The sequence below is a fragment of the Megascapheus bottae genome, chromosome 1 (genome assembly GCF_031878675.1).
Source record: "Megascapheus bottae isolate mThoBot1 chromosome 1, mThoBot2.hap1, whole genome shotgun sequence".
Classification (NCBI taxonomy): domain Eukaryota; kingdom Metazoa; phylum Chordata; class Mammalia; order Rodentia; family Geomyidae; genus Megascapheus; species Megascapheus bottae.
Window position 1 is genome coordinate 4,650,060 of NC_143509.1, and position 26,329 is coordinate 4,676,388.

At 40.5% G+C, this 26,329-nt stretch overlaps 1 pseudogene; it reads left to right on the forward strand.

Annotated features, from left to right (window-relative positions):
* The first annotated feature begins 8,408 nt into the window (after positions 1-8,408).
* LOC150068081 (olfactory receptor 7E178-like) lies at positions 8,409-9,333 on the forward strand (annotated as a pseudogene).
* The last annotated feature ends 16,996 nt before the right edge of the window (positions 9,334-26,329 follow it).

Sequence of the window (26,329 nt, forward strand, 5' to 3'; positions counted from 1 at the left end):
TGTAGCTGAGATTTTATTATACTTCAGGCACGCAGGGATCTTCTGATCTGTACTTCATGACCATGACCCAACAGAGAAGCAGTTCAACCCAGTAAGTAGAGAGTGATATCACAATAAATATGCAAGCATGCTTTGTATAACTTTCCTGGTGATCCAGAGGTTTCATTAATATAGAAAAACACAGTTCTATGTCTTCTGTCCTTAACTAGAGAGTAGAACAGCTATTACTACATAACAAGGACAAGCCAACAGTTGCAATATGCAACTGGAGGAGGATGAGGAATAGCAGTAATGAGAACTTTCTTAGGACTTTTGTTCTGCTGAAGGTTACAGAAATCTGACTTCAAAGCTTTCTACTGTGTTTTGTTTTTCCTGTAGTTGAAAATGTTTCCTAATAGAGTATGATTGAACACAGTATTCTTTCTTTTTTCTTTTTGTCGGTCATGAGGCTTGAACTCTGGGCCTGGGTGCTGTCCCTGAGCTCTTCAGCTCAAGGCTACTGCACTTAAGACACAGTGTCACCTCTGTTTTTTTTTAGTGGCTAACTGGAGCTAAGAGTCTCAGGGACTTTCAAGCCTAGGCTGCCTTTGAACCGTGATCCTCAGATCTCAACCCTCTGAGTAGCTAGGATCACAGGTGGGAGCCACTGTGCCCAGCTTGAACACACTACTCTTATAGAAGCTGTGGTAGATGGTAAGGTTAAAAAAAGAAAACTGTGAAGCCATATTTCTGTTTGTCTATTGACACAGAATAGCAAATTTTGGAAAGTGGGATTTGTTAAAGACTTTGATAGGCACACAGTGGAAACCAGAGCATCTGTCTCACTTCTCTCTGACATCCAAGAAGAGGATGCTGATTTCTTCTTTGGGAGATTCCTAATTGGTCACAAAACAGAAAAGCAGGAGTCATGGCTTGAAATCAGTACAGGAAGTGCAAGCTTCGATCAATGGCAGAACAGGAAGGACTAAATGTCAACCACCATTGCTCATATCAACATACTCCTAAATTCCTGAAATTGGTTCAGGGAAAAGTAGATATAACATCAGGTATTAATTTAGTCATGTTCAGAAAAATGCAAAGAGTTAAAAATGCATACTTTATTCCCAGAACTGGTGGCTTACCCCTGCAATCCTAGCTAATAAAGAGGCTGAGAGAGGTTCTGAGGATTCAAGTGCAAAGCCAGCCCAGGTAGCAGAACCCCAGAGGCTCTTATCTCCATTTAGTCACTTGAAAGTCAAAAGTGGAGCTGTGCATCAGATTGGCTCTCTTTAGAGCCAATCTAAAGCAATGTCGATTATATCTGTCTACAAAGAAAGGAAGACCTGAATGTTTATGGAAAAACATTGTTTTCATTTCTCAATTAAACAACAGATATTGAACTCCCAAAAAAGGTAGAGCTTTGGCTAAAGTGGAAGAGCACTACATTGGGCAGGAAGGAAAGATTCAAATTCTAGGACTCACTGTCTCTGTCTCTGTCTCTCTGTTTCTCTCTCTCTCTCTCTCTTTCACACACACACACACACTCACACACACAGAATATCAAGATGGAAATTAATAAATGAAAGAATGAGGAAGAAATTTCCTGGGAGATAACAGGTGCTGTACAATATTTTCTAGAACTGATTTGTTTGTATGAAATTAATGTTTGATAATTCAGTTCTGTATATTTTATGAAGTGTTTTAAGTAGCATATCTCTAGAAATTTCACTATTCATGACTTTAGTATTTGTTTATGATAAAATAAAGTTTGTAGGAATGTTTCTTTCTTTCTTTTTTTGGTTGGGAGACTTGAACTCTGGGCCTGGGCACTGTCTCTGAGCTCTTCAGCTTAAGGCTACAGCACTACCCCTGAGCCACAGTGCCATTTCTGGTTTTCTGGTGGTTAATTGGAGATAAGAGTCTCATGGACTTTAGCACCCAGGCTGGCTTTGAACCATGATTCTAAGATCTCAGCCTCCTGAGTAGCTAGGATTACAGGTGTGAGCCACCATGTCCAGCAAGAATGTTTCTTTATAGAATGTATGAGAATGAATCTCACAAAGAAAGACCACTGTGGAATATCTTGTAATAATCTTACAAGAATATGCTATATTTTCTGTGATAAGAAAGCACTTCCTGTAATGTTCTAACGTAGTTGAGTATCTAAAATGCATTTATAAAAGGGGTATATGAGAAAGAAGAAATCCAGGATGACTGGGTAGATGACAACGGAAACTATTATTGATGGACTCAAAAGAGTCCTCAACTAAAACACTTGAATTCAAAATTATTGCTGAATTCTGAGTTCTTCAGTAGTTATTGCTCTCTTTTTTGCATCAAAGGTGTCCAATAAATATAGGGCTGCGTAATCTAACACACATCTCAAAATTTTATCTCCTGGGACTCTCAGATGACCTTGAGCTACAACCTATGCTCTTTGGGCTCTTCCTGTCCATGTACCTGATCACTGTGCTTGGAAATCTGCTGATCATCCTGGCAGTCACCTCTGACCCCCACCTCCACACCCCCATGTACTTCTTCCTCTCCATCTTGTCTTGTGTTGACATTGGCTACGGTCCCCAAGATGTTGGTGGACATTCAGGGTCTCAGCAGAACCATCTCCTATGTGGGCTGCCTCACCCAGATATCTGTTTTTCTCATTTTTGGCTGTGTGGAAGTTTTGCTTCTTACTTTGATGGCCTATGACCGCTTTGTGGCCATCTGTCACCCCCTGAAGTACCCTCTCATCATGAACCCTCGTCTCTGTGTCTCCTTGGTTCTGATATCATTTGTAGCCAGCATCTTGGAATCTCAACTTCATGTGTTGATGGCATTACAGATCACCACTTTCAGAGAGGTGGAAATCCTGGATTTCTTCTGTGACCCTTTTCAAGTCCTGGATCTTGCCTGTGTTCACAGCTTCACAGATAACATAATTAAATATTTTATAGGTACATTATTTGGTTTCTTTCCCACCTTAGGGACTCTTTTCTCTTATTATAAAATTACTACCTCACTACTGAGAATTCCAACATCAGGAGGGAAGTACAAAGCCTTCTCCACCTGTGGCTCTCACCTGTCTGTGGTCTGCTTATTCTTTGGGACAGGAATTGGAGACTACATTGGATCTGCTGTGTCACATTCTCCCAGGAATATTGCAGTGCCCTCAGCAATGTACACAGTGGTCACTCCTCTTCTGAACCCCTTCATCTACAGCTTGAGGAACAGGGACATTAAAAGAGCCCTGAGGAGACTCTACAAGGCAGCAAGCTGGTGACAAGATAGGTTACATTTGGTTATGTTGTTAATTTTCTTGCTGTTCATTTGTGTGTGTGTGTGTGTGTGTGTGTGTGTGTGCGTGCGTGTGTGTGTGTGTGTGTGTGTGTGTGTGTGTTGTTCCTGGGACTTGTTCTCAGCACCTAAGCACTGTTCCTGAGCTTTTATGCTCGTGGTTGTCCCTCTACCACTTGAACCGTTCCTCCACTTTCTAAACTTTGGTGATTAATTGGTGATAAGAGTCTCACAGATTTTCCTATTGATGCTGGATTTCAGCTGGGATCCTCAGATCTCAGCCTCTTGGGCGAGAAAGAATACAAGTGTAAAGCATCACCTGCAGTGTGTTTTTTGAAAATCGAATCTATCTGTGCATGCAGACCTCTAAATTCAGCCAGAGAGTAAAAATCCTGTTTTGGAAAAAGAAAAGATGAATATGTACACATATAATTTCAAAAAAATCATGTTTTGGTTATAATTGCTGATCATGTTCACTCCTTAATGACATCGTTCAATGATGCATTTATTTGATATGTATAAATGTTCTATTTTAATGTACATTCCTTTATACACATTATGAAAGGTATGAAAGGTGTAGAAATTTCAGATAGAAAATTTCCTGAGATGAAGTGTAATAAACATACCATGTTGTAATAGAATACCATACCATATTATAATAATAACTAATATCTAATAAAAATTTATTTTTTTATTTTTTATTGTAATTAGTAAAAGGGTTACATGATATTTGCCAGATAGAAGGTGCATTAATTCACATACATTGATACGATTTCACATGTCTTGGTACCCATTACCCTCACCCCCACACCCTCTAATAAAAATTTAAATGGGTCAGAATGTTAGTTCTTTTTCTCTGTGTACTTTACCAGACTAAAAATGGTTCATGAAAAGAGATGGATGCTTTTTTCTTTATTGCGATTAATTATATACACAATCCTTTTTACACGTATAAGGATCATCATAATGATTTCCAAAGCGTGTGTTAACAAAAAGATAGAAAGAGATCAAGCCCCACATAGGAAAAAAGTTTACCTCTTGAACATTAATGATAAAGTTGTATCTTCTTGATTGGATGATAGCAAGATAACTAGAAAGCCAAGAGAATGGGAAAAGATTTTACTAGCTATACATTAGACAAGAATCTCATATCTAAAATATACTTAGAGCTAAAAAATTAATCCAACCCCAAAGAAATTTTTGAAAGGGCCAGGAGCATGGCCTAGTGGTAGAGTGCTTGCCTAGCATGCACCAAGCTTGGGTTCAATTCCTTAGTACCTCATACACAGAAAAAGCCAAGAAGTGGTGCTGTGGTTCAAGTGGTGGAATGCTAGCCTTGAGCAAAAGAAAGAAGCTCACTCCTGAGCCAAGTCCTGAGTTCTAGTACCAGGACTGGCCAAAAAATGAAAAGAAGTCCTTCAAAGAACAACAACAAGCACCTGGTTAATAAGTGGGCTAAACATTTAAGGAGAGACTTCTCTGATGAAGAAATAAGAAGAGGCAATAGATACACAAATAAATGTTCTCCATTTTTGGCCATGAAACATTTGTCAGTAAAAACCACATTGAGATTTTATCTCACTCCAGTTAGAATGGCCATTATCAAGAAAACAAATTATAACAGATATTGGTGGGGATGTGGCCAAAAGGGAAACATTACTACACTGTGGGAATGTAATCTTGTTCAGCCACTTGTGAAAGCAATATGGAGATTCCTTAAAAGACTAAACATAGAACTTCCTTATGACCCAGCAATCTCATTCCTGGATATTTTACCCAAATGACTATAACCAGGCTGTACTAAAGCCACCGGCACAACCATGTTAAGGTTTACAATAGCCAAGATATAGAATCAATCCAGATGCCCCTCAGTGGATGAATGGATCAAGAAAATATGGTATATGTGTATATACACAATGGAATTCTGTGCTTCAATTAGAAAGGATGACATTGCCCCATTTGTAAGGAAATGGAAAGACTAGGGAAAATTATATTAAACAAAGTAAGCCAGACCCAAATAAGCATAGGCTTCATGGTTTCTTTTTCTTTTTTTGTGGGTCATGGGGCTTGAACTCAGCCTAGGTGCTGTCCCTGAGCTCTTCAACTCAAGGCCATCACTCTATCCCTGAGCCTTGGCATTTTCACTGAGCTCTTCAACTGAAGGCTACCACCCTACACTTGAGCCAAGCCACACTTCCCATTTTCTAGTGGTTAATTGGAGATAAGAGTCCCTGGTCCTTTTGTGCTCAGGCTGGCTTTGAACCTTGATCTTCAGATCTCAGTCTCCTGAATAGCTAGGATTACAGGCATGAGCCACCATGCCTGGTGTTTTCCCTCATTTGAAATATCAGAATATGCCTGTAAATTTAGAAGTAAACCCAATGGATAGGAAAAAACAAAAAAATGATACTTGCACATGATTAATTAAATAGGACTCTAAACATCCACACAGTGGGAACAAATGAGGATATTCTTAGGAGAGAATCACAAGGGCTCAATATTTAGGCGCATATAATAATATCATTTCATGTTTATCAAAATGAACTCCAAGAAACAGAAATGAAGAATTTTTGCCAGTCCTGGGTCTCAGACTCAGAACCTGAGCACTGTCCTTGTGCTTTCTCAAAGCTAGCACCCTGACACTTGAGCCTTGGCACAATTTCGGCTTTTTTTCTGTGTATCTGGTACTGAAGAATTGAACCTGGGTCTTTGTTCATGCTAGGCAAGCATTCTACCACTAGGCCAATCTCCTAGCCAAAATGAAGTTTTTTAAATTTTTTACTTTTTGTGGGCTTTTCCCCCCCTCCTGTTTTTCCTCTTTTCTCAATGTTTTTGATTTCTATACTTTTATCTTGATTATAAGTTTATTTGCTTTGGGGAGGGAAAGGGGAAGCACAGAGATGATGGGCCAAAGAGTGAACTAATTCAGTAGTGATACTTGCTAGACACAGTGTTGGAAATGAACTATAAAACTTGTGGTCAGAAGGGACAAAAACAGGAGAAAATGAGGGAAGAGATGACACTGTTCAGAAAGAAATGTATTCAATGCATAACTTATATACCTCCCCTGTACATTACCTCTGCAGTAAAAGCAAAGTAAACCATACCCAGAGGGAAAAATGTATACCCCAGGCCAAAACATGAGACCCTACCTGCTAAAAGCCACAGGACAGACACATGGCTTTTCATGGCAGATCACTTGCTAAATAAGTACCAGGCTTGGAGTCCAATCTCTAGTACTGCAGGAAAAGCAAACACAAACCTCAGATCACAATCTTATCTACCACTCCTGAGAATACATGCAAAGGAATGTAACTTGGCATATAGATGCAGGCACACCCAAGTTTATCAGGGCCCTGTTCACAATAGTTAAGCTGTGAATCTGTTCAGGTGCCTATCAATGGATATAAAAATTGTGGTACATATACACAATGCTATAAGAAGGATATCATTATTTTGTGAATAGAACTAAAGACTATCTTGTTCAGTGAAACAAGGACAGATATCAAGATGCATTGTGTTCACCAGTAAGTGTGTAAAAATGAAACAGCCTTGTATATACATGACTCATTGATGCTACTAAGAAAGTTAACAAAGTCTGGTAGAAAGACACAGATAAAAAGAAGAAAGACAAGTATCAAGATTTGTCTACTATGGCACATGCAGATGCTATATACATGCACATCTGAATAGTATTGAAACAGATTGTAGCTATGAAAATAACACAATTGAAACCATGAAGATTCTAGAAGGAAGGATAAGGGAGGAGGGAAAGAAAGAGTAATGCTGGGTGTGAATTTCATTTAAACTGGTTATATAACTGTATGGAAATATAAAACCTGTGTGTAAATACTTTCATAGGATAAAACAAAAATTTAAGAATGATACTGTGATTCAGGCACTGGTGGCTCACACCTGTAATCTAGTTATTCAGGAGGCTGAGATGTGAGAATTGTGGTTCAAAGCCAGCCAGAGTGGGAATGTCTGTGAGACTCTTGTCCCCAGTTTACCACCAGAAAATCCAGAAGTGGAGCTGTAACTCACATGGTAGACTACTAGCCTTGAGTAAAAGACTGGGGACAGTGCCCAGACCCCAAGTTTAACCCCCAGGGCTGTCATTCACATACACAAAAAAACCACAACCACGAAAAAGAAATTTTACTTAGAGATAAAACTAAGAATACATAAAATGATGATTGATTCTTGATATTTATCTAACTCTCCAAATTTATATATAATTTGTGTGCTGTTTGTGTCATTAACAATTTTTTTAAAAATGTGCTGGATTTTATTTATTATTATTATTATTATTATTATTATTATTATTATTATTATTATTATACCAGTCCTGGGGACTGAACTCAGAGTCTGAGCACTGTCCTTGGGATTTCCTCAAGGCTACTGCTCTACCACTTGGGCCACAGCACCACTTTTCTATGTATGTGGTACTGAGGAATTGAACCTGGGTCTTCGTGCATGCTAGGCAAGCATTTTACCACTAGGCCAAACTCCAGGATTCTATTTTATTATTTTTGAGGTAGGGTCTTAGCAGGTAGCCAAGCTTTGAACCTTTCATTCTCCTATGTCAGTATTTGAAGTTCTGAGATTATAGGCATGAGTCACCTTAATGTACTATGTTGTCTCTCATCTCCTTTGCTGTCCCTTGGTTATCACATATTGGTATCGTATCTCACTTTGTTATCTGATATATTGAATTTATTTGTATTTGGATATTTGAAATTTGATAGGGAAGGGGGGAAAACCAAGACGGGTAGGGGGTGTGGGGGGGAGGGATACGGGTAACAAGACATGTGAAAGGGTATCAATGTATGTAAATTAATGCACCTTCTATCTGGCAAATATCATGTAACCCTTTTACTAATTACAATAAAAAAAGATTCATGGGAATTAGAAAATATTGACAGGGGTGACACTGGTCAAGATGCATTGTATTCATAAGCTGTTTGTGGACGATGGGATTTGTCAGAAATCTATATTTTTCGATGAGATTTCCTCCCTTGATAACTTCCCTGTTGTATTGATTTAATCTGAATGTAGTTTTAGTGTCATACTCTGGTATACTTACATTTCTTTCTTTTGACACCTTTTTTTCAATCTACAAAAGGTGCCCAGGCAACATGGGTGCCCACAACCTAACCCCAGTCACCAAGTTCCATCTCCTGGGCCTCTCAGATGACACTGAGCTACAGCCTGTCCTCTCTGGGCTCTTCCTGTCCATGTACCTGATCACTGTGCTCAGAAATCTGCTCATCATCCTGGCTCTCCCCTTGACCCCCACCTCCACACCCCCATGTACTTCTTCCTCTCCATCCTCTCCTTGACTGACATTGGCTTCACCTCCACCACGGTCCCCTAGATGCTGGTGGACACACGGAGTCACAGCAGAGCCATCTCCTCTAGTGGGTGCCTGACTCAGATGTCCTTTTTTATGCTTTTTGGTTGTCTGGACAGTCTGCTTCTCACCGTCATGGCTCATGACCGCTTTGTGGCCATCTGTCACCCCCTGCATTAAAAGGTCATGATGGACCCTCGACGTTGTGGCTCACTGGTTGTGGTGTCTGTTGTCATAAGCCTGCTGGTGTCCCAGTTACATAACTCTATGGTCTTACAGCTCACTTTCTTCAGGAGTGTGGCCATTTCTCATTTCTTCTGTGATCCTTCCCAACTCCTCAGCCCTGCCTGCTCTGACCCCTTCACCAATGACCTTGTCATGTATTTTGTGGGTGCCATGTCTGGTTTTCTCCCTATTTCTGGAGTCCTTTTTTCCTACTCTAGAATAGTTTCTTCCATACTCAGTGTGTCATCGCCAGGCGGGAGGTGGAAAGCTTTCTCCACCTGTGGGTCTCACCTGTGTGTGGTGTGCTTGTTTTATGGCACAGGACTTGGGGTGTACCTCAGTTCGGCGGTGTCAGTGTCTCTCAGGATGGGGCAGTGGCTTCTGTGGCATACACAGTGGTCACCCCCATGCTGAACCCCTTCATTTACAGCCTCAGGAACAGGGACATCAAACGGGCCATAGGGAGACTGCTGAGGAAAGTCTAATCTCAGTGGGATCAGACTCTTCCTTCTGGAGAAAGCAGGAAGCCCACATTGAGACTCAGAAAACAACAACAACAAACATCTCCCGTCGCTGACCATGTCATTCATGTTTAAAAAATTGTTATTGTAAAGGTCATGTATGGAGAGGTTACAGTTAGGTAAGTCAGGTAATGAACACCTTTCTTTTTGGACAACATAAACCCTTCCCTTTCCTCCCCACCCTCCACAAGTTGTAGAGTTCATTTTCAGCATAGTGTGTAGTGAGTATCACTGCTGAATTAGTTCATCTTTTGTCCTACCATTTTAGTGCTTCCCGCTTACCCTTTGCAAACAGGTAAACTTATAAGCAAGACAAAAGGCACAGAAAACAAAAATAGCAACAGATAGAAAACAAAGACAAAAAAACCCTTTCGTCTCCATTTTTTGGAGTTCATGTCTATAAATATCATTTTATATGACTGTATGCACAGAGCTATTGAGCCTTTGAGATCCTCTCCTAAGAATATCCTTCTTTGGTCTCACTGTGTGAATGTGTATAGTCCTGTACATTTATCATGTTCAAATGTGTCTTTGTTTTTATCATCCAGTGTGTTTACTTGTAGACTTATAGGCACATTCTAATGATTAAAAATGGTGGAAACCATGCAACCCATGTTTCATTGGATCTCGCTTACTTCACTGAATATAATTTGTTACAAGCCTTTCCATTTTATTATGAATGGCACAAAGTCATTCTTTCTGATGGAAGCATAGAATGCCACTGTGTATATATAAGCACCATATTTTCTTGATCCATTTCTCCATTGAAGGGCATCTGGGTTGATTCCACATCTTGGCTATGGCAAACAATGTTGGAACCAATATGGTTGCCCTGGTAGCCTTAGGGTGGATTTGTATGTGGCCAGTTGGATAGATGACCAGGAGTAGGACTGCTGGGTCATATTATTTTGAGGAACCTCCATACTATTGTCTAGAGTGGTTGAACAAGTTTACATACCCACCAACTGTGTAGCAGAGTTTCATTTTGGCTACATTCCCAACAGAATCTGTTATTGTTATTTCTTGATAATAACCATCTAACTAGGGTGAGGTGGAATCTCAATGTTGTCTTTATTTTCATTTCTTTTATGGCAAGAGATGTTGAACATTTCTTCATGTGTCTATTGGACATTCTTACTTCTTCTGAGAAGTCTCTCTTTAATTCTTAATTTTTTGCCAGTCCTGGCCTTTGCACTCGGGGTCTGAGCACTGTCTTTGGGCTTTCTCAAAGCTAGAGCTCTACCCTTGAGCCACAGCACCACTTCTGGTTTTTTCCATGTATGTGGCACTGAGGAATCAAATCTGCATGTTTGTGCATGTTTGGCAAGCATTTTACCACTAGGACAAACTCCTGGCCTCTTTTTAGTTCTTTTACCTCCTTATTAAATGGGTAGTTTATTTGAAGATTTTTTTAAGGGTTTAATTTTTTGAGCACTAAGAAAATGTTAGATATGAGACCCTTTTTGTCTGAAGCATAGCTGGTAAAAATCTCCCATTCTGTGGGCTTTCTATATATCTTGTTAGCCATGTTGGCCATGCAGAAACTCTTCAGTTTGATGTGATCTTTGGTTTCTTGTCATACTGGATCTTTTCTTAACAAGTTTTGACCTGTGCCTAGGAACCTAGTGCTTTCCCTACCTCTTCCTGTAATATTTTCCTGGTATCTTGATTTACACTGAGAGATGTCTAGGCTGGCTTCAGATAATGATCTTGAGATCTCAGCCTCCCAAGTAGCTAGAATTACAGGTGTGAAACACAGGCGCCTGACTAAATTTTTACTCTTATTTTTTTAAGCATCATTTTCTTGATGTTTGTGTGTACTTGTATTCAGCCCCTCGGTGGGTCTTTTTTTTCCAGTCATGGGGTTTGAACTCAGGGCCTGAGCACTGTCCTTAGGCCTCTTCCTCAAGGCTAGAGCTGTACCACTTGAGACTCAGCACCACTTCTGGCAATTTTCTATATATGTGGTACCAAGGAATCAAACCTGGGTCTTTGTGCATGGTAGACAAGCATGCTACCACTGGGCCAAACTCCTGATCTCACCTAGGAAGTCTTTCAGATGGTTATTTTGAACTTGCTGTCAGATAAGTTAGAGATCTCTATTTCTTTAAGGAAGACTTGATACTTTTTTATGTACATGTGTGAAAATGGGACAATGAAGCTTGTTGAGATTGATTTCAGAAGAGGAACAGATGAGAGAGTTCTTGTGGGGCTGATTTTGATCATGCTACATCATCTTCTCATGTGGACATGTGAAATGGAACCTTCTTGTATAACTGATGGATGCTTTTTATTAAAATAGGTGGGAAGAACCTAAATATTTTCTCAACAATTTAATGTATTTCTTGACGTGGTTTGCGTTTGCCCCCACCCTTTCATTTTGCAAGATTGTTATTTTTTGATGGGTATGGGGCTTGTACCCATCCTCGGCGTTGTAATCCTGAGCTCTTCAGCTCAAGGCTACATCTCTACCCTTGAGCCAAGCCCCACTTTCAATTTTCTAGAGGTTAATTGGAGATAAGAGACTCTGGTTCGAGAAGGAAGATGGCACCGAGACAATAGGGACGCTGCCTAGCTTCCTCTGACAAAAAGAGAGAACCAGGGAGTCCCACGAGCCAAAGAAATCCAAAACAACAAACTCAAAAAGCAACGGAGAAGGACTCAAACCGGAAAAGAAATCCAGATAAAGCTCACATCCAACTTTCTCAAAGAATTCGGAACGCGAGGACCCCTCCCCCACCTCTCTCCCAAAACCGCGGAAAGCTGCCATAAACGGCAGCTGGTGCCTGACCAAGACACGAAAAGCGGCTTGAGCGGGCGCCGGCTCCACGCGGCGGGGGCGGGCACCGGCTCTAATCCACGAAAAGCAGCAGCAGTGGAGGGCACCACGCTGGGAGCCCAATGGCTGCAGAAACCAGCACAGAACAGGGCCAGAGAAAGGCGGAAGCAGCGGAACCCAGACGCGGAACCAGAACAGCAAGCAGCGGAACCCAGACGCAGAACACAGGCGGTGGCGGAGACCCGAGGGGAGTGAAAGACTCCCCACCACCGTGGAGAACCCGCAGATGGACTCAGAGGCGTGAGTAATACAGCGCATCCCCAAACACATGGGGAAAGCCGAGCGGGTGCCAAGCAATAGAACTTAACTCAGACCCCAACACACTGCCTGAGAAAGACCGGCGGGAGCAGGGGGGCAAGGAATTTAGAATCCTGTCCCTCCTCTGAACAGCCCCCTCCCTCAGGCCATTGACTGGAGATTGACAGGCGGGCTACCCATAAGACCCAGCACCCCACCAAAGGAGGCGGGGTTGTCCCAACTCCCACCCGCCCAATGGGCTCAATCCCCAACCCTCTGACTGGAGACTGACAAGCGAGCGGACCCTAGGACTCAGCACCCCACCAGGGGAGGCGGAGCTGTCCCAGCTCCCACCCACCCACCAGGCTCCTCACCAAGGTCACTGGATCTGGAGAGTGGAGGGCTTTCGGATCCTGCCTTACAACAGTGGGCAGGGGGTGTGGGTAAATAGGAGCCAACATCTGCCCCCCCTCAAATCTCGAGTGGGGCATCCTCCAGCTGGGAATCCTGAGCAAGACACCACCGAGGGACCCCCCCACAGTCACAGACTCTGACAAAGCACTGGAAACACAGGAGGGATCTGAAGGGCCGACCAGCAGCCAAGCTCCCCTTCTGAGAACCAAAAAGGTGCAGCTCCACCCTTGGAGCCCTTGCCCCCAGCTGGGCCCCGCCCCTGGGAACAGAGGGGCCTCCTGCTGGTCCTGCTGAGAGCTCCTGAAACTCTCAATCCCCGGACCCTTGGCTTGGGGCCGCCCCTGGAAGCAGCACAGGAAAACGTCCGCCAACCATGCTCAGACGGAAGCTCGCAGATCCATCCCATGGTCCACTGTGAGGCCACTGGCTGGGCTAAGAGCTAGTCGCGCAGCAACACATAAGTTTTATTCTAATACTTTCCAAACTTTGTACTCAAATACTCTACCTACTTACCCCCTGACCTCTCTCATTCTATTTTTCTATCTCTGGACCTCTGCTCCTCTTTCAACCCTTATACTGCATGGATCTACACTTGATGGCTGTTGAGCAACATTGTATATCTAGGTGTTTAATTATTCTCTAGGCTCAGAGGGACATAAAGACAATAGAGATTGGATTGAGAGGCTTATTGTTTTGGATATAAATCGCTTATCAGTGAATAATTAGACTAGTCCATAACTGCACAAAAAGAAAAGTGATAACACCAATCAAAACTTGTGAACATCTAGAGTCTGCCAGCTACAGAGGTGTAGGTTGGTTATATCTGAAAAACTATAATCGTGTTTAGTATTAATCTTGCTCCCATTTTCAAATGGGCAGAACAAGAAACTCAAGAAACATGTCAAATCAAGAAACAACATCTCCCACCTACCACACCCAATGTAAACAGCCAATGGAGCAGTCACTGGCAAACCTAGAGGAAAGTCTTCCAAGTGCTGTACAAATGCAATTGATAAACATCATTAATGAAAAATGTGAAAATATAAAGAAAGAGATAAGGGAAGAAGCCATAGCTGAACAAGAGGAAACCATAAACAAGGTGATAAGTGAAAAGGAAGCCATAATAAAGGCTGTTCAAAGAAAGATGGGTGAATTCATAGAATCCACAAATAAAAAGGTGACCGAACTCCAGCAAATGTTCAAAGAAAATAAAGCTACTGAGCTAACCATTCAAATGGAAATCAAGGAGCTAAAGAAATCCATACATGATCTAAAAGAAGAGATGCAAGGCATCAAAAATGAGCAATTAGTAGCAAGGGAGATGAAAAATAAAGTAGATAGCTTTGATAGCAGGTTAGACAATGCAGAGGAGAGAATTTCCGGGGCTGAAGATAATTTAGTTATTATAGAGAAAGAACAGAAAATGAGTCAATCCAAATCTAGGAAAAATGAGAGAGTGCTTCAGGAGGTCCAAGATACAATTAGGAAGCCTAATTTAAGGCTAATTGGTATTGAGGAGTGTCTGGAGAAAGAGGTCAATGGTATGGGAAATATACTTCAGGGAATCATCTCAGAGAATTTCCCAAATATCCAGAAGGGCAGACCCATCCAGATACAAGAAGCTTTTAGAACCCCAAACAGACCTGACTAGAAAAGAACATCTCACCGCCACATCGTAATCCGAACTGGATCAGTAGAAACCAAAAAAAGGATCCTAAAGGCAGCCAGGGAAAAGGGTTCAGTAACCTATAAAGGAAACCAATCAGAATAACCCCATATTACTCAGCAGAGACCATGCAAGCAAGAAGTGACTGCAAGCATATATGTCATGCACTTAAGTCGAATAACTACCAACCAAGAATACTGTACCCAGCTAAGCTCTCATTCATAACTGAGGGAACAATAAAAACATTCCATTCCAGGGAAAAGCTGCAACAATATGTCGCAACAAAACCAACACTACAGAGAATTCTGAAAGATGTCCTATACATAGAAAACCAAAATAAATACAATATAGGGAAAGAAATGGCACCTAAACAGCATACCACCTAAGGACCACAAGAACTGTCAAGACACAGGCCCAAATAAAAGCTTTTAAAAATGGTAGGACCTAATAAATATCTCTCAATCCTAACTCTCAATATCAATGGACTCAACTCTCCAATTAAACGGCATAGGCTGTCTAGTTGGATCAAAAAGCAAGAGCCATCGTTGTGCTGTCTTCAAAAGACACATCTTACCCAAAAAACAAGCATCTTTTGAAAGTGAGAGGTTGGAATAAACTCTATCAAGCTAACGGCCCCCATAAACAGGCTGGAGTTGCCATCCTCATATCAGATAAAATAGACTTCAAACCAAAATTAGTAAGAAAAGACAAAGAAGGTTACTACATACTACTGAAGGGATCTTTCCTCCAGGAAGACATAACGATCCTAAATATTTACACACCCAGTCCCGGAGCTCCAAACTTCATCAAGCAAACTTTACTTACACTGAAACCATACATAGATTGAAACACAGTGACTGTCGGCGACTTTAACACACCACTTTCACCTATGGACAGATCAACAAGGCAAAAACTCAAGAGAGAAACCTTAGAACTGAACAAGTATATAGACCAAATAGATCTAACAGACATCTGCAGAATATTCCACCCAGCAACAACACAATATACGTTTTTCTCAGCAGCACATGGAACATTTTCCAAAATAGATCACATCTTAGGCCATAAAACAAACCTGAACAGATTCAGAAACACAGAAATTATTCCATGCACACTCTCATACCACAAAGACATCAAACTGGAACTGAACACACATCTCCACCAACGAAAACCCTGTAACTCATGGAGACTGAACAACACATTGTTGAATCACCAATGGGCATCGAAGAGATCAGAACAGAAATCAACAGTTTATGAAATTTAACAGTAAGGAGCACACAAAATACCAACTCCTTTGGGACACAGCAAAGACAGTACTCAGAGGAAAATTTATAGCGCTGAGTGCCTACAACAACAAGTTGGAAAAGTTGCAAACCAACAAGTTAATGTCCCACCTTAAGCTCCTGGGAAAAGAGCAAAAAAGCAATCCTAACCCCAGTAGAAGAAAGCAAATAATTAAAATCAAAGCAGAACTAAACGATTTGAAATCCAAAAAAAACTATAGAAAGAATCAACAAAACAAAGATTTGGTTCTTTGAAAGAATTAACAAAATTGACAAGCCCTTAGCAAATCTTACCAAAAAAAAGAAGATAGCATATCGAAATGAACAAAATCACAGATGAAAATGGTAATATCACGACAGAAATTACCAAGATCCAGAATATCATGAGGGAATACTACTCAAACATTTATGCCAACAAATTTGAGAATCTAGATGAAATGGATGAATTCCTAGCCAATATTAACATACCCACACTGAACCAAGAAGAACTAAGCCAACTCAACAGCCTATTTCAAGCTCTGAAATAGAAATGGCAATTAGAGAACTTCCACCTAAGAAAAGCCCAGGGCCAGATGGATTCACAGCTGAATTCTATAAGGTCTTCAAAGCAGAGCTCACACCAATACTCCTCAAGCTCTTCAACGAAATTGAAAATGAAGGTTCCTTACCAAACTGATTCTACGAAGCCAGTATAACCCTCATCCCCAAACCAGACAGAGATTCATCAAAGAAAGAGAACTATAGACCTATATCTTTGATGAACATCGATGCAAAACTTTTCAACAAAATACTGGCCAACCGTCTACAACAACTCATCAAAACAATTATACACTATGATCAAACTGGATTCATCACGGGGAGGCAAAGCTGGTTCAACATACGCAAATCAATTAATACAATTCAACACATCAACAGGAGCAAAGACAAAAATCACATGATTGTCTCAATAGACGCGGAAAAGGCATTTGACAAGATCCAACACCCCTTTATGTTAAAAGCTCTGGAGAAACTAGGAATCCATGGAACATTCCTCAATGTAATAAAGCCCGTGTATGAGAAACCTACTGCTAGTATTACACTTAATGGTGAAAATCTAAAGCCATTCCCTCTAAAATCAGGAACGAGACAAGGATGCCCACTATCTCCACTCCTCTTTAACATAGTACTAGAATTCCTAGCCAGTGCAATAAGGCAAGAAGCAAGCATAAAGGGGATCCAAGTAGGGAAAGAGGAAATAAAATTATCCCTCTTTGCAGATGACATGATTCTGTATTTAAAGAATCCTATAGACTCTACTCCAAAGCTCCTACAGCTGATTCAAAGCTTTGGAAGTGTAGCAGGCTATAAAATCAACTCTCAAAAATCAACTGCCTTCCTTTATGACAACAGTGAGAGGAACAAGGCAATAATCAGGAAAGAAACTCCTTTCACAATAGCCTCAAAGAAAATAAAGTACCTAGGTATTAGCTTAACTAAGAATGTAAAGGACCTTTTTGACAAAATTTTAAAACCCTAAAAAAGGAAATTAAAGCAGAACTAAGGAAATGGAAAAACCTCCCATGCTCCTGGATTGGAAGAATCAACATTGTGAAAATGACAATCTTGCCAAGAGCTATCTACAAATTCAATGCAATACCCATCAACATCCCAATGTCATTCTTTAAAGAAATAGAAGAGGCAATCCAAAATTTCATATGGAATAATAAAAGACCCCGTATAGCAAAAACACTTCTTAGCAGAAAGAACAGCGCTGGAGGAATTTCAATTCCAAACTTTAGACTCTATTACAGAGCTATAATTCTCAAAACAGCTTGGTACTGGCACACTATGGAAAGGAGTGTGGCAGTGCCTCCAAAGGCTAAACATAGAACTCCCCTATGACCCAGCAATTCCACTACTTGGCATTTACCCAACCACCCAGAAACAAGGACATACTAAACCCACTAGCACAACAATGTTCATTGCAGCACTATTCACCATAGCAAAGATATGGAACCAACCTAGATGTCCCTCAGTTGATGAGTGGATCAACAAGTTGTGGTATTTGTACACAATGGAATTCTATGCTGCTGTCAGAAAAAATGACATCGCCCCATTTGTTAGGAAATGGAAAGACTTAGAAAAAATCATATTAAGTGAAGTAAGCCAAACTGAAAGGAACTTAGGCACAATGGTTTCCCTCATTTGTCATAATCAGTAGAAACCTTGGGCTCTACTAGCAGAGATTTGCAATAGAGCAAAATCTTGATACATAAGAACATATAATGTGAAGCTAATTGAAAGGACCTCCAGCATAGTGAAACAAAAGCCATATAATGAATTATTGTTGTCCTTAATGTACTATGTTTTCTCTCATCTCCTTTGCTGTCCCTTGGTTATCTCATATTGGTATAGTATCTCACTTTGTTATCTGATATATTGAATTTATTTGTATTTGAATATTTGAAATTTGATAGGGAAGGGGGGAAACCAAGACGGGTGGGGGGTGTGGGGGGGGAGGGAAACGGGTACCAAGACATGTGAAAAGGTATCAATGTATGTGAATTAATGCACCTTCTATCTGGCAAATATCATGTAACCCTTTTACTAATTACAATAAAAAAATAAAAGTAAATAAAAAAAGTAAAATGAATTCTCTTTAAATATATATATATATATATATATATATATATATATATATATATATATATATATATATATATATAAAGAGACTCTGTTTCTTTTGTGCCTGGGCTGGATTTGAACCTTGATCTTCAGATTTCAGCCTCCTTAATAGCTAGGATTACAGGTGTGAGCCACCATACCCAGCTTATTTGGGTGATGTTTTTTGCCAGTCCTGGGGCTTGGACTCATGGTCTGAATGCTATCGCTGAGTTTCTTTTGTTCAAGATTAACACTCTACTGCTCTACTTCCAGCCTTTTGGTGGTTAATTGGTGATCTGAGTCTCTCAGACTTTCCATCCCAGGCTGGTTTCAAACTATGTTTTATTTTCAGATCTCAGCCTACTGAGAAGGTAGGATTAGAGGCGTGAGCTACTGGCATCCGTGTTTATTTCTATTTTAAAATTGTATTTTATCGTTAGGGTGATGTATGGAGGAGTTACAGATAGCAGGTACGTTACTTCTTGAACATTGATACCCCTTCCCATTTTTTCCCAGCTTCCCCCCTCCACCCTCTCCCAGTTATCTTGATTTTCCCCCTTTCCCTTCCCATTTCAAACAAACAAATAAACATTTATACAATATACCAGGTACCAAAGTCAGATACAGTAACAACATAAGATAAATCATATTGAGAGAGGGAGGGAGGGAGGGAGAGAGAAGGTGAAGAGAAATACATTCACAGGTAGGTTAAGAACAACAAACACAAAGATAAACCTCTTGTTTCCATATCCTGGAATTAATTTTGCGTTTCCTCATTCTGTATGGCCATATGCACATAGCTTTTGAGCTATTGTGACCCTCAGCTAGGAGAATCCTGGATGTGTACTAGTTCTTGCAATTGAGGGAAACCAGGGAGCTATGATCCTTTAGGTCTGGCTTACTTTATTTAATATTTTTTCCAAGTTTTTCCATTTCCTTTTGAATGGGTTGATGCCATTCTTTCTGATGGCAGCATAGAATTCCATTGTGTATAGATACCACATCTTCTTGATCCAATCATGCACTAAGGGGCACCTATCTTTGCTATGGTAAATGATGGCATCTGTGTTCTTTATTCTTTTGCATGGTTGTGTTCTTTGTTTATATTGGGGTATTTAGTAAAGTCAGACATATATACTTGTTTCTTTGCTTTTGTTTGTTTAGTGTTAGTTCTAGGGCTTAAACTCAGATCCTAGTGATGATTTTCTTTTGCTTAAGTCTAGTAATCTACTACTTGAGCTGCATCTGGACTTCTGGGCTTTATTTTTCTAATTGGAGATAAAGAGCCACATGCATTTTTCTACCTGGGCTGACTTTGAATGATGTTCTTTAGATTTCAGGCTCTTGAATCCCTAGGTTACAGTTATAATCTATCACAGTCCAGTGAGTAGTTGAAAATTTAGACAAGTGAATATATGCATACATGAGAGTTACAACCACTAGTTAAGCTATTTAAAAACTTTAAAGATCCTTACTACAATGCTCCTGTGCTAGATATTTTTTCCCTCATTTTCCCAATAAGAAGTTGCCCATATGTGTTTTCAAGTATTCATGCATTTTTTTCTTTTACCTCTTCTCAGTTAAACCATAGTGAAAGGAAACCAAATAATGAATCTGTGTTACCTTTAAGTAGCAAAAGTAAAGCATTTTTGTGTGTATGCATGTATATGCCATATCTTGGGAGGATTGAATTCAGGGCCTGGGCACTGTCTCTTTTCTAGGTACCTTCTCACTCAAGGCTGATGCTCTACCATTTGAGCCACAGCTCCACTTCTGTGAATCCTATTCTCAGTTGCTTCCATTCACAAATGGAGCAAGAAAGAGAGGTTCTTACAAATAAACCCTTCGAATGTAACCAAAAGCACTTATGTAAGCCCATAAGCGCTGTCCTGAAAGGTAGGAATTTTAATTAGCTTGCTGTATGTTTTTTTATCAGATAACAAGAAATTATCTTTCTTGCAGGGCCCTGGTGGTTCACACCTGTAATCCTAGCTTTTTACACAATATGCTTGTGATGCAATTTAAAAACTTCAAGCATGTGGAAATTTCAAATTTCTCTTGTGACCCTTCTTGAATTCTTCATCTCAGCTGTGTTGACACTTTTCTTTAGTCACCTTGTCAACGATTTTCTAGTTGTTCTCTGTGGTTTCTGCCCCATGTCAGGAATCTTCTTCTCCGATAATAGAATTATTTCATCCATCATGAGGCCTTTTCTCAGGTGGGAAATACAAAGCCTTCTTCACCTGTGGCTCTCATCTCTCTGTGGTGTGCTTATTTTATGGAAGCGCCACTGGTGTGGGTCGACAGTATCAAAGTCTCCTAAAGATTTGGTGCTGTATGCTGTGGCCACCCTATTTGAACCCCTTCATCTACAGCCTGAGGAACAGGGACATCAAGTCTGCTTTATTTAAGCGGGGGGGCAGACTAGTCCAATGACATTCACTACCTTTGTTTCAGTGTCCAAGGTATTTATTTTTGGCTTCTTATGCTTGTCATCCTATGCCAAATCTGTGCTTCTCCAGGCCTGCATCCTCAGATCTCAGACTACTGAGTAGCTAGGATTACAGGTGTGAACCATCGTTCCTCGCAAGATAGGGGTTTGTTCACTCATCTGAGATTCAGAGCTCTCCTGAAGTCACAAACCTCTTGTACCACAACACCACTTCTGGCTTTTGGCTGGCTAGTTGGAAATAAGAGTCTCTTCTTGCCCAGGCTAGCTTTGAACCTTGATCTTCATGTCTCAGCCTTCTGAGTAGCTGAGATTACAGGTGTTAAACCACTGGTACTCATTTCTACTTAGTGTTAAATTTGACCTGCCCAGTACTTCATCACAGCTACCTCTACCATCATTCTTCCCATCTTGACTATTCCCCCACAAAAAATTAATTTGAGGTTTCCCACTTCTGTTATCACAGATCCACATTGTCCGTTTTTCTTTTTTTGCCAGCCTTGGGGCTTGAACTCAGGGTCTGAGCACTGTCCTTGGGCTTTATCCTCAAGGCTAGAGCTCTATCACTTGAGCCACAGCACCATTTCTGGCTTTTCTATGTATGTGGTGTTGAGGAATCAAACCTGGGTCTTCATGCATGCTAGTACTCTACCACTAAAACAAACTCCCTGCCACTTTGTTCTTTTTTGATTCATCCACCTGCCCTCGCCCCAACTAGCAACCTTCCCATTAAACTTATTTTTGCTAAAATCTGTTTTCCAACTTAGTGTTTAGCTCACCCTTCTTGACATTCATGGAACTTTATCAATTGTTTATTTGTTCCTATTCATCTATATTTGCCTATAATGTGGTCAAATGTAATTGAAGGATTTTGTATTTTGTGCAGGTCTTGGGGCTTGGACTCAGGAAATGGGCACTATTCCTGAGGGTTTTTTTTTCTCAAGGCTAGCACTCTGTCACTTGAACCATAGCCCTACTTTCAGACTTATGGTAGTTAATTGGAGATAAGAATCTCACAGACTTTTCTGCCTGGGCTGACATTAAACCATGATCTTCAGATCTCAGCTTCCTGGATAGCTAGCATTACAGGTGTGAATACTGGTGTCTGACTAAGTCATTTTTGATGCTATTAAATGCATTCCCACTTGGGTCTGAAGTGGGAATTCAAAGCGATCTTGACTACCCATTCTGTATGGATCTTGTGTCCAAGGCTCAGTGAACAGTTGTGCTTGCTGTTGGCAAGGGCCTGTGTAATAATTTTGAACCAGGTCAAGAAATATTACTTTGCACCAGTGGCTCATGACTGCAATCCTAGCTACTCAGGAGGCTGAGATCTGAGGATAATGGTTCAAAGCCAGCCCAAGCAGGAAAGTCTGTGAGCTTCTTATGCCCAATTAACCACTAGAAAACTGGAAGTGGCACTGTGGCTCAAATGGAATAGTGTTATCCTTCAGCAAAAAGAGCACAGGGACAAAGCGTAGGCTCCATGACCCACACGAGAGAGAGAGAGAGAGGGGGGGGGGAGGCAAACAGACAGACAGACAGAGAGAAATTTAAGAACTTGATCCTTACATTCATTATTCATCCATTCAAAAAGAAGCCAAGACTTTAGAGAATGTCTAGCCCTCAAGGATTGATTGATAGCAGAAGTATAATAGCCTCAAATTGGAAATAATCCAAAATGCCCATTAACTGATGACTAGATAGGCAAAACAAGAAATATTTATACAATAGGCCATTATTCAAAGGGGTGAATTACTTGATAGATGAATCATACATTGATAAATTATGTCCATAAACAATAAAAAAGGGGCCTGGAGTTTGGCCTAGTGGTAGAGTGCTTGCCAGCATGCACAAAGACCCAGGTTTGATTCTCTGTACCACATACATAGAAAAAGCCAGAAGTGGTGCTTTGGGTCAAGTGGTAGAGCTTTAGCCTTAAGAAAGCTCAAGATAAGCTCTGAGTTCAAGAGCCAGGACTGGTAAGAAAAACAAAAAACATAAACAATAAAAAGTATTCCTTTATCTAAGCACAAGTGGTGGTTTATGTCTGTAACCTGGTACTCAAAAATGCTGAGATCTGAGCTTCACAGATGGAAGCCAGCCCAGGAGAGGAGAGTCCATAAGATTCTCTTCTCCAGTTAGCCATCAAAAGAAAGAAAGACATGTCTCAAGTTTTAGAGCACTAGTCTTGAGCAAAAATGTTCAAGGACAGCAATCAGGTCCTGAGTTCAAGGCTCAGGATTGGAACACACACACACACACACACACACACACACACACACACACACACACACACACACACACACTGCACCCCCATAATGTGCATAACATGAAACACATGCATTGCTGTATGGTTTCTTTGGGGGTATTGCCTCATTTTTGGCACGGGGGGTATTTGCTTTTACTTTATATTCTACTTTCTGCACGGATTCTTCATTCCTCAAATTCATTCACATTTTGTCTTCCTACTTCCAGGATGCTAGCACCTGTATGAGCTGCACCGCCTAAGTCATTAAAGACATTTCTAGTCCTCAATATGCTTGATGGCTCAGTAGCAGAGCCAGAGGAACTGTGGTTGCTCATTGTAAGATGGTGATTATGGGTTATTTCTCATACAGTTCATGTTTGGTACAAATGGGATCCTGAAAGTCAAGGCTGTTGAGACTTCCTGTAACACTAATATGTTACTCAGGGAGAAAATTCTATTTTGAAATTAAATTTTTTTGCCACTCTTGGGCTTGTGCTCAGGGCCTGAGCACTGTCCTTGGACTTTCTCAAGGCTAGAGCACTCCACTTGAACCTCAGCACCACTTCCGGCTTTTATCTATATGTGGTACTGAGGAATCGAACCCGGGTCTTCATGCATGCTAGGCAAGCACTTTAACCACTAGGCCTATCTCCCGGCCCCTGAAATTAAAATCTTTAAAAAAAATTTTGTGCCAGTCCTGAGGCTTGAACTCAGCGATTGGGCACCTTGCGCTATTGTGCTCGGCCAGTTGTGCTAGATCTCCATTTCCAGTTTTTGTTTTGTTTGTTTGTTTTTTGGTGGCTAAATTGGAGAAAAGAGTCTCAGGGGATTTCCTTCCTGGGCTGGCTTTGAACTGCCATGCTCAGATCTTAGCTTCCTCAGTAGCTAGGATGACAGGCGTGAGCCACTGGCACTCAGCCTGAAATTAAAATCTTTTATTATTCCATATGAAATTTTGGATTGCCTCTTCTATTTCGTTAAAGATTGACATTGTGATATTGATGGGTATTGCATTGAATTTGTAGATAGCTCTTGGCAAGATTGTCATTTTCACAATGTTGATTCTTCCAATCCAGGAGCATGGGAGGTTTTTCCATTTCCTTAGTTCTGCTTTAATTTCCTTTTTTAGGGTTTTAAAGTTTTCGTCAAAAAGGTCCTTTACATTCTTAGTTAAGCTAATTCTTAGGTACTTTATTTTCTTTGAGGCTATTGTGAAAGGAGTTTCTTTCCTGATTATTGCCTTGTTCCTCTCACTGTTGGCATAAAGGAAGGCAGTTGATATTTGAGGGTTGAGTTTATAGCCTGCTACTCTTCCAAAGCTTTGAATCAGCTCAAGGAGCTTTGGAGTAGAGTCTATAGGATTCTTTAAATACAGAATCATGTCATCTGCAAAGAGGGATAGTTTTATTTCCTCTTTCCCTACTTGGATCCCCTTTATGCTTGCTTCTTGCCTTATTGCACTGGCTAGGAATTCTAGTACTATGTTAAAGAGGAGTGGAGATAGTTGGCAAACTTGTCTCATTCCTGGTTTTAGAGGGAATGGCTTTAGATTTTCACCATTAAGTGTAATACTAGCAGTAGGTTTCTCATACACGGGCTTTATTACATTGAGGAATGTTCCATGGATTCCTAGTTTCTCCAGAGCTTTTAACATAAAGGGGTGTTGGATCTTGTCAAATGCCTTTTCCGCGTCTATTGAGACAATCATGTGATTTTTGTCTTTGCTCCTGTTGATGTGTTGAATAATATTAATTGATTTGCGTATGTTGAACCAGCTTTGCCTCCCCGTGATGAATCCAGTTTGATCATAGTGTATAATTGTTTTGATGAGTTGTTGTAGACGGTTGGCCATTATTTTGTTGAGAAGTTTTGCATCGATGTTCATCAAAGATATAGGTCTATAGTTCTCTTTCTTTGATGAATCTCTGTCTGGTTTGGGGATGAGGGTTATACTGGCTTCATAGAATGAGTTTGGTAAGGAACCTTCATTTTCAATTTTGTTGAAGAGCTTGAGGAGTATTGGTGTGAGCTCTGCTTTGAAGACCTTATAGAATTCAGCTGTGAATCCATCTGGCCCTGGGCTTTTCTTAGGTGGAAGTTCTCTAATTGCCATTTCTATTTCAGAGCTTGAAATAGGCCTGTTGAGTTGGCTTAGTTCTTCTTGGTTCAGTGTATGTATGTTAATATTGGCTAGGAATTCATCCATTTCATCTAGATTCTCAAATTTGTTGGCATAAATGTGTGAGAAGTATTCCCTCATGACATTCTGGATCTTGGTAATTTCTGTCGTGATATTACCATTTTCATCTGCGATTTTGTTTATTTCGATATGCTCTCTTCTTTTTTTTGGTAAGATTTGCTAAGGGCTTGTCAATTTTGTTAATTCTTTCAAAGAACCAACTCCTTGTTTTGTTGATTCTTTCTATAGTTTTTTTGGATTCCAAATCATTTAATTCTGCTTTGATTTTAATTATTTGTTTCCTTCTACTGGGAGTAGGGTTGCTTTGTTGCTCTTTTTCCAGGAGCTTAAGGTGAGACATTAACTTGTTGGTTTGCAATGTTTCCAACTTGTTGTTGTAGGCACTCAGCGCTATAAATTTTCCTCTGAGTACTGCCTATGCTGTGTCCCAACGGAGTTGGTATTTTGTGTGCTCCTTACCGTTAAATTTCATAAACTGTTGGATTTCTATTCTGATCTCTTCGATGACCCATTGGTGATTCAACAATGTGTTGTTCAGTCTCCATGAGTTACAGGGTTTTCGTTGGTGGAGATGTGTGTTCAGTTCCAGTTTGATGCCTTTGTGGTCTGAGAGTGTGCATGGAATAATTTCAGTGTTTCTGAATCTGTCCAGGTTTGTTTTATGGCCTAAGATGTGATCTATTTTGGAAAATGTTCCATGTGCTGCTGAGAAAAACTTATATTGTGTTGTTGCTGGGTGGAATATTCTGCAGATGTCTGTTAGATCTAGTTGGTCTATATAGTTTTTCAGTTCTAAGGTTTCTCTGTTCAGTTTTTGCCTTGTTGATCTGTCCATAGCTGAGAGTGGTGTGTTAAAGTCACCGACAATCACTGTATTTCGTTCTATGTATGGTTTCAGTGTAAGTAAAGTTTGCTTGATGAAGTTTGGAGCTCCAGGATTGGGTGTGTATATATTTAGGATGGTTATGTCTTCCTGGAGGA